Raw genomic sequence first — 8,729 nt, forward strand, 5'->3', positions numbered from 1 at the left:
ATATTGTTGTTCCACCTACAGGGTTGCAGCCCCGTACAACTCCTTGGGTACTTTAGCTCCTCCATTGGGGGCCCTGTGTTCCATCCAATAGCTGACTGTGAGCATCCACTTCTGTGTTTGCCAGGCACTGGCATAGCCTCATAAGAAACTATCAAACCAACTCTGACCTAAGCATTCAGCATTCACCTGAAAGTCATGCTCTTACTCTGGCCACATCCCCTCAGTTTCTCCACACTTCTCTCTCTTTCTGACTTTCAAAGTCGTGATCACTGAACATTATGCTCAGTCTTTCCCCTAAAATACTTTTTCATTTCAACAGAGGGTAACTTCACTGCAGGGGACTCATGACAATGTTGAGAAACCTGTTTGGTTGTCATAATTAAAGGAAAATAGTATTGGGTCCTCGTGGGTAAAGGCCAAGGCTGGGGCTAAATTCTCTAGATTGCAGTCCCCACAATAGAGAACTATCCTCCCCTAATGGCAATAACTCTAAAATTAGGCCTGAAAGATTTTATTCAAGTTAGGATATGCTAAGATTCAGAGTATGTTCTCATGACTCCTAAATTGGATTTTGTAGTCTTGTCTTCTCTCCCAATCTCACACTACTCTACTTCTATGTAATTCGCTCTACTTACATCTATTCGCTCTACTTACATCTATTATCTTCAAATTTCGCATGTCAGCTCCTGACATTGTCTATAAACCAGCTCTTCAGTTTCCATCCTATGATTGATGATACCATCCAATTAGATTTCCCTGTTTGCCCATGTTCATGTATATGTGCATGTGTACATGTGTGAACATACCTGTTGATACTGGATATCTTCAATCACTCTCCCTCTTATTGTTGTTTTTTTTGGTTTTAGTGTATTTTTAAAGACAAGTTCTCTCAGGTAACCTGGAGCTCATTGATTTGATTAGATTATCTCTCCAAGGAGCCTCAGAGATCTGCATGTATGCTGTCTAGTTTATGTCAAATTGACACAAGCTAGAGTTTTCTGAAAGGACAGAACTTCCTCGGTTGTGAAAATGCCTCCATAAGATCAGGCTATAGGCAAGCCTGTAAACCATTTTCTTAATTAGCTATTCATTCAGGAGGGCCAAGCCCATGGTGGGCAGTGTCATCCCTGGGCTGGAAGTCCTAAGTTTTATAAGAAAGTAGGCTGAGCTAGCCATAACGAGCAAGCCAGTAAGCAGCTTTCCTCTGTGACCTCTGCATCAGCTCCTGCCTCTGGATTCCTCCCCTCCTCGCCTTCCTGCTTGCACTGCTTTTGATGGTGAATTGTTATAGGGAACCGTGAGTGAAATAAACCCTTTCCTCCCCAAATTGCTTTTGGTTATGGTGTTTTATCACAGCAATAGTAGCCCTAACTGGGACAAAGGGTCTGTACCTCCCCAGCATTGGAATTTCAGTGTGCCGGGGATCAGAACTCAGGCCCTCATGCTTCCATGACAAGCATTGTGTAGGGTGAGCCTTCTCCCCAACCAGCAGTGAGCTGTCTTACATTCACCTTTCAAGTTTATGGAAACCATTTATACAAATGTTATAATGATTAGAATTAAACAATAATGAAGTTAGAAACTTCATTTGGGAAGTAAGCATAACATCAAGACCAAAAAATTCTTGGGATGAAACCAAATCTATACATTGACTGTGGCCTGAGAACTCTGGTCTTATGCTGACTCCCTTACAGCAACTTTCCCACAGCTGACATGGCTCCCTTAGGTGAAACACATATCACAGTTCATTATTTTTCCAAGTTGTTGTTAGAAAGGCAGTTTTGGACAGTGCTGAAATCAGCAAACGATAACCTGTGGATCAAACATGGGCTGCCATTTGTTTTCACATGCCCTATTAACAGAATGATTTTACAATTTCTAAATAATTGGGAGGAAGTAAATAATTCATGATACATGGAAATCATAATCAATATGAATTTCAGTATCTGTAAATTAAGCTTTATTGGTGTAAGTCATATTTATTCATAGAGGTATTGTCTTTGTCTACCCTAGATTGGAGCAGCCACCTTCAGTAGTGGTTACACACACTGTAAGGCTGACAAACACACACACACACACACACACACACACACGTGCACATACATGTGCACATGCTCAAAAGGACATGGGGGCTGAAGAGATGGGGGAGTGATTAAGAGCACTTGCTGCTTTTACAGAGAATCCAGGTTCTGTTCCTAGTAACCATACAGTAACTCACAATTGTCTGCAATTCCAGTTTCAGGGGATTCCATCCCTCTTGTGGATTTTGAGGCTACAAGGCACACATGAGGTGCACATACATACACACCAACATAATACCCATACACATAAAATAAGAATAAATACTAAAATAATTAAAGTTCCCTGGAGAAATTTAATGAGGCTGTAACATAGCATTTATAAGACAGAGAGAGGCAGGAGTGTGAGTTCCAGGCCAACCAGTGCTACATAGACAAAATCCTGTCTCAGAAAAACACAAAATGGGCTAGTTACCCATTTGTATTGCACAGGTAGTAAAATGTTTGCCTAGCATGCAGGAAACCGAGTTTCAGTCCCTAGTGCCACATAAATTGGGTATGACTACTGTAGTCACAGAGGCAGGAGAAGAGGAAGTTTGAGGACAGCCTTGAGTACAGAGTTAGATCAAAGGTAAACTGAGATATATATGAAAGGTAAAGGAAAAAAGGAGGACTGTAGATATGTCTCAGGGACAGAGACCATATTTATCATGTGCAAAACCCCAGACTTAACCCTTAGCACTAAAATCATCATCATCGTCATCATCATCATCATCATCATTATCATCATCATCATCATCATCATCATCAAAAAAAGGACTACTGAAAGACAGATTTAAGTTTTGTATCAGTTAGCAATATGGTCTTTGAATGTGACCCAATGTCTGTAAGTTTCTGGTTAAATGGAAATGATACTATTTTCCTAATGAGATTAGAAAGACCAGACCAGAAGAAAACCCAGTTCAACAATACTTATTATTAGAGCAAGCTTCCATATACTGTAAAAATGTTTACGTACAATGACCTTTCTATAACTTCAAATTTTAAGATATCTAGTCTATTATGGTCATTAGCTCAATGATGATTGGACATCCTTTACAATATGGGCTGATAGCAAACAGGAGAGTGTTAGTATCTTTGTTATTCACATAGCATCCCACCTAATCATGAATTCCCCTTGTGAATCATTTCCTATAAAACGCTCTCTTAAGTGATAGAGGTGAAAAATATCTGAAATAGGAAACGGTCATGATCCATCTGATCTTCTGCATAACTTTCTGGTACCAAGGATGTTAGAAAATAAGTTTTCTTAATAGAAAGTGGGAGGGAAGTGAACATGACGTCTTCACAAAACAACGACAAGCTATCTAGACACCCTGTCTTTCAGATTCCCTAGAGCAGTGGCTCTCAACCTTCCTAATGTTGTATCCCTTTAATACAGTTCCTTATGATTTGTTGATTCCTCAACCATAAAACTATTTCATAGCTACTCCATAACTGTAATTTTGCTACTGTTACAAATCTTAATGTAAACATCTGATATGTAGGATATCTGATATGCAACCCCTGTGCAAGGATCAATTGACCCTCAAAGGGGACATGACCTACAGGTTGAAAACCCACTGCCCTAGATAGTGCTCACAGTGTCTAAAGTAGCAGAGACCACTGTCTTGATGTTTGATTGACCTTCCACTAATTTCCAAGGTTAAGAAATTAGGGACATGCCTCCCACTTACCTTGCCTGTACCCTCCTTTGGGATCTTGACCTCAGCCCTGGCCACCAACTCCAATTCTTCAGCAGATTCTGCCATTCCTAGTAGATCCCCAGACTCAGGCTTGCCTTCTGACTTAAAGCTCATTCCCGGAGTCAGAAAGAGGTCAGCTTTAGCTCTTTTTCTTGGTACGACCCCATCCTTTCCCCCGTTTGCATACAACCATTTTCTCTTGATCTTTAAAGCAATTTTTGCTGCACAAAGAGTCGCTGCGAGCCACTTTACGGTTTCCTCTTCTCACTGAACTCTCCTTTCTGAGGCACTTTCTGGGATGATCCACATCCATCATGAGTGACAAGGCACAAGGCGTCATCCTGCTAATTAACATATGGCCTAATTATGGCTGTGTTACATTTTAGAAGACAGAATTAAAGTCTGAAGTGACCTAAGTAATTAGGAAGGGATAGACAAAAGAAAAAAACCAGAAGGAAGCAGCAGCAATAAGTTTGAGATGGGCAGTGGCCCAGTCATGATAAGTGTGGCTATAAAGGACCAAAGGCAAGTTGAAAAAAAAATGGCTAAGACTCCTTTGCTTAGATATGTTAGGGTTGGGTACAGGCTCCACAAGCTCTTCATTTGTTTGTTTGTTTGCTTGCTTTTTGAAGCATCAAATGCAGAGCTAGATGTGGTTTTGTGTGTGTTAGAGAGAATAAATGACTCAGAAAAATTCACACCCGTGAAGTTGAATTTTCACATAAAGCCTCTGTCTTAGTTAGGGTTTTACTGCTGTGAAAAGACTACATTACCAAGTCAAGTCTTATAAAAAACAACATTTAATTGGGGCTGGCTTACAAGTTCAGAGGTTCAGTCCATTATCATCAAGGTGGGAGCATGGCAGCATCTAGGCAGGCATGGCCCAGGCAGAGCTGAGAGTTCTACATCTTCATCCAAAGGCTGCTAGTGGAAGACTGACTTCAGGGCAACTAGGGTGAGGGTCTTAAGCCCACACAGTGACACACCTATTCTAACCAGGTCACACCTATTCTAACAAGGCCACACCTCCAAATGGTGTCACTCCCTGGTCCAAGAATATACAAACCATCACATTTCACTCCCTGGCCCCCATAGACTTGTTCAAACACATAAGTCTATGCGGGGCAGGGGGCATACTTAAACATAGCATAATACAAAATGCATTTAGTCCAACTTTCAAAGTCCTCATAGTCTATAGCAGTCTCAACAATGTTAAAAGTCCAAAGTTCAAGGTCTCTTCTGACATTCGTCCAATCGCTTAACTGTAATCCCCAAAGCAAGACAGGAAACCAGCTGGGCGAACTCCAAACTCTGCATCTCCATGACTGATGTGAGCTGATGGGGATATATTCATTCAAACCACCACACTGATTCCGTTATCCCTCCTGGGTATTGAGATTACAGGTATGTGTCACTCACTATACCTAGTTTTCTGTGTTGTAAGAAATGGAATCCAGAGCTTCATGCATTCTAGACAAGCATTCTACCAACTGAATTACAGCCCTAGACCTAGAAGAACAAAATTTTTTTTAAATGTCAGCCTTATGATGGTGGTGCATGCCTTTGATTCCTGGCACTCTGGAGGCAGAGAAAGGCTGATCTCTGAGTTAGAGGCCAGCCTGGTCTGCAGAGAGCGCTCCAGGAAAGCCGGAACTACACATACAAATACTGTTGTGAAAACAAACAAGTAAAATTGTCCCTGGGAATTGGAAGCCAAGGTACTGGGCAGCTAGTTTGTCACTCAGTGGTTGCATTTCCATCTTATTTCACCAATTCCCGATCCCCATATTGGCTCAGCCACCTGAAGACTGAGGTCATGACCCCTGGTTAGAAGAAGCAGAGGACTGGAGGGTTGAACTTGGGCTAGTCATGACAGGAAGAAGAATAAGAAATGGTGGAAACCAGAAGAATCAGAGGGCTTAACCATAGTCACTGAGCCCTACAGGATCTGACATAACTGTTGCCCTGAGCCAGATGCTGCAACTGGAGGCCCCAGAGCTATGGGTGCAGGTGCCGTGGAGGAGTGGCTTTAAAGTAATGATCCTGGGCTCCATGACAGTAATACAGAACTCGGGGCTGGTATTAAGAAGGGTCTGTCCTGAAAACTCAAATTTCTTAAGCCTCTATAGGTGGGAAAAGAACTGAAGATTTGGTCAGGAATCCCCATGATGAACTTTTGGTCCCTGGAGATATTGGAACATTTATGGTGGTCCACGGCCAAACTTAAGCCATGTTCCTGTAGACATAGTTTACTCCTCACCAGAAATGATAGCTCAGTTGTAAGTAAATCTCCAGTAAAGTATTGTAAAAGTATTAAAATTGTTTTAGTAGAAGTTGAACAATTTAAAAAAAAATGTCCTCTGGACTGAAGAGATGGTTCAGTGTGGAAGAGCACTTGGGATCCAAGTTCAGTTTCCAGCATGTTCTTCAGGCAGCTCACAACCATTCCTGCAACTTCAGGGAATCTTCTAATCTACAAGGAAGGGCACTTGCACACATGTGACTTACACTCACACAGACATGTCTACATATACATAAATAAAAATAAACATTTAAAAATATCCAATTCAGTAATAATAAGACTCTTGTCAATATCACAAAATATCAACTAGGAGAAAATAGACAGCTAAAAAGAAGTGGTGATACAGTGCTAGAGAGCTGATTCAGTGTTTAAGAATACAGTCTGCTCCTGCAGAAAACCCTGATTCAATACCCAGCACCCATATGGCTGCTCATAACCATCATTAACTCCAATTCCAGGGACTATCAACTGATGCTTTATTTTGTCTTCTGTAGGCACCTGCATGTACAAGGTCCACACATAGGCAAAATACCAATAAGATAAATAAATAAATAAATAAATAAATAAATAAATAAATAAAGCCCAGACAAGTGGAGAAAAGGGGAATCCTTGAACACTGCAGTGGCAATGTTACTATGACCATTATTGAGAACACTATAGAAAATCTCTGAGGACAAAACAAAACCTAAGAGTGAAATTACCAAGCTGGGTCATGGAGGCTCGCACATGTACTCCTGCCACTTGAAATGCTGAAGCAGGAACATTATTACAAGTTGAGGTCAGCATCGGCTACATAATGTGTTGCAGATGGCTGGTCTGGGCTACAGATTGAGACCCTGTCTCAAGAGAGGTGGGAGGTGGTAAGCGAGAGAGAGGAAAGAAGAGAGTCATTACTGGTCATACAAATACCTTAAATGAAGCCTGTACTCAGAAGATATATCTGTACTCCCATGTTTATTGAAGCACTATTCGCACTAGGCAAGAATTAGAAACAACCTAAGTGCCCACCTAGCTGATGAATGGATCACAGACACACCATTCAATCACAAAAATAACAAAATGCTGCCACTTACAGCAGCATGGATGGAACTTGGGCTCATTTTGTTCAGGGAAATAAGTCAGACACCGAACTATAAATACTGCATGATCTCACTCATACGGAGAATGGGATGCAGTTGATTTCAGAGGAGCTGAGTGCTTATCAGAGGCTGAGGAGAGGAAAGAAGGAACAGACAAGGAGGGATTGGTTAATAGGTACCATGTTGGAGTTAGGTGAAAGCAAGGAGCTCCCGTGTTTCAGTTTTTCCATTATTGGTCTGTTTGCAGTGTTAGAAACAAATTCAGATTCACATATCCTAGACACATAGTTACGCAAAGCTACACTCCCAGTCCAATTCTAGTGTGTTCTTATTCCACAGCAACATGAATATATAATGATAATAGACTGGATGTTTCTTCTCCTAATTTTGTTTTTGCTATATATTCAAAAAGCTAGATAATGATTTGAAATATTTGCATTTCAAAGAAAGCCTGGATTCTTTAAGAGATGAATATGCTTACTGCATGTTGAACATTATACAGTGCATATATCAAAACACCACATGGGTACCCCATAAACATATATTTTTTCACAATAACATTAAATAGAAGTCTTCTTAAAATGATTAAATCAAAAGATACTGAATCATTCTATTCCATTCCATTGCTAGAAGTTTTTAAGTAACATCTCTAGAATTCTACACATACCACATCCCAGATGAATAGAGACCTTCACCCCATTCATCCATCATCACTGTTTAAAGCTCTAGGTTCCCTTTACCAGGTGAGAAGGGTAGGGCATTTAGTCACTGACACTCACCCATCATTGTCAATGGTATTTCTAGGGATATTGACATCTGGTCCTATGGCCTCTCTGGAACTTGGACCAAATACACATCTACAGTTTAAGAGGTACAGGTGTTCATGGGACTCTTATGGGAGGAAGCTAGACATGAACAGAAAAGAGAGAACAGATACAATGTGTGAAAAGTATTGGCAATTTCACTCCAGGGTCATAAGGACGAAGGATATATCTTTTGGAGGCAAGGAAACTGGAATAGAAGTCCTGGCCCCACCATTTAATTTCTTTGTTTCTCCATTTTTTTTAAATGTAAGGTTTTAATTTCCCCATTTTTTTATTTGAAATGTGAGTGTGCTATGAGCCACCCCTCCCAACCTGAGTAGCTACTGACAGTTGATGGCTGCTAAGGAAGGGTCAGTCTCCTTTTCATTTTCCTTTTGAAAAATACATATGGAGTGCTCCACAGATTCACATGTCATCCTTGCACAGGGGCCATGACATGCTAATTTTCTGTGGTTTGCTCCAATTTTAGTATATGTGGTGAGGAAGTGAGCCTAAGTCGGTTTTCTTTAAGAATGCAGTCACTTTATAGATTGTTCATGCTCCCGGGGATGCCTTATACCCATCCACATATGGGAGCACTAATTGGACTTAGTTGGTTATTGTTTTTAAAAAGGAAAAGAAAAAGACCAAAAGGACATAAAGTAAGGGGGAGATATGTTGGGGGTGGATTCAGAAGGAATTGGAAGGGGTGAATAGGGACCGTATATGGTAGAAATACGTTGCATACAGGTATGAAATTCTCACAGAATAAATAAAAATCA

General features: G+C 40.7%; 1 non-coding gene across 1 annotated transcript; it reads right to left on the reverse strand.

The window, feature by feature from the left end:
- Window positions 1–8,349: 8,349 nt before the first annotated feature.
- Window positions 8,350–8,459, reverse strand: LOC115063175. The gene has a single exon (XR_003843066.1). It is a non-coding gene; the product is annotated as a U6 spliceosomal RNA (small nuclear RNA).
- Between the last annotated feature and the right edge of the window lie 270 nt (window positions 8,460–8,729).

Source organism: Mus pahari, chromosome X, assembly GCF_900095145.1.
Source record: "Mus pahari chromosome X, PAHARI_EIJ_v1.1, whole genome shotgun sequence".
Classification (NCBI taxonomy): Eukaryota; Metazoa; Chordata; class Mammalia; order Rodentia; family Muridae; genus Mus; species Mus pahari.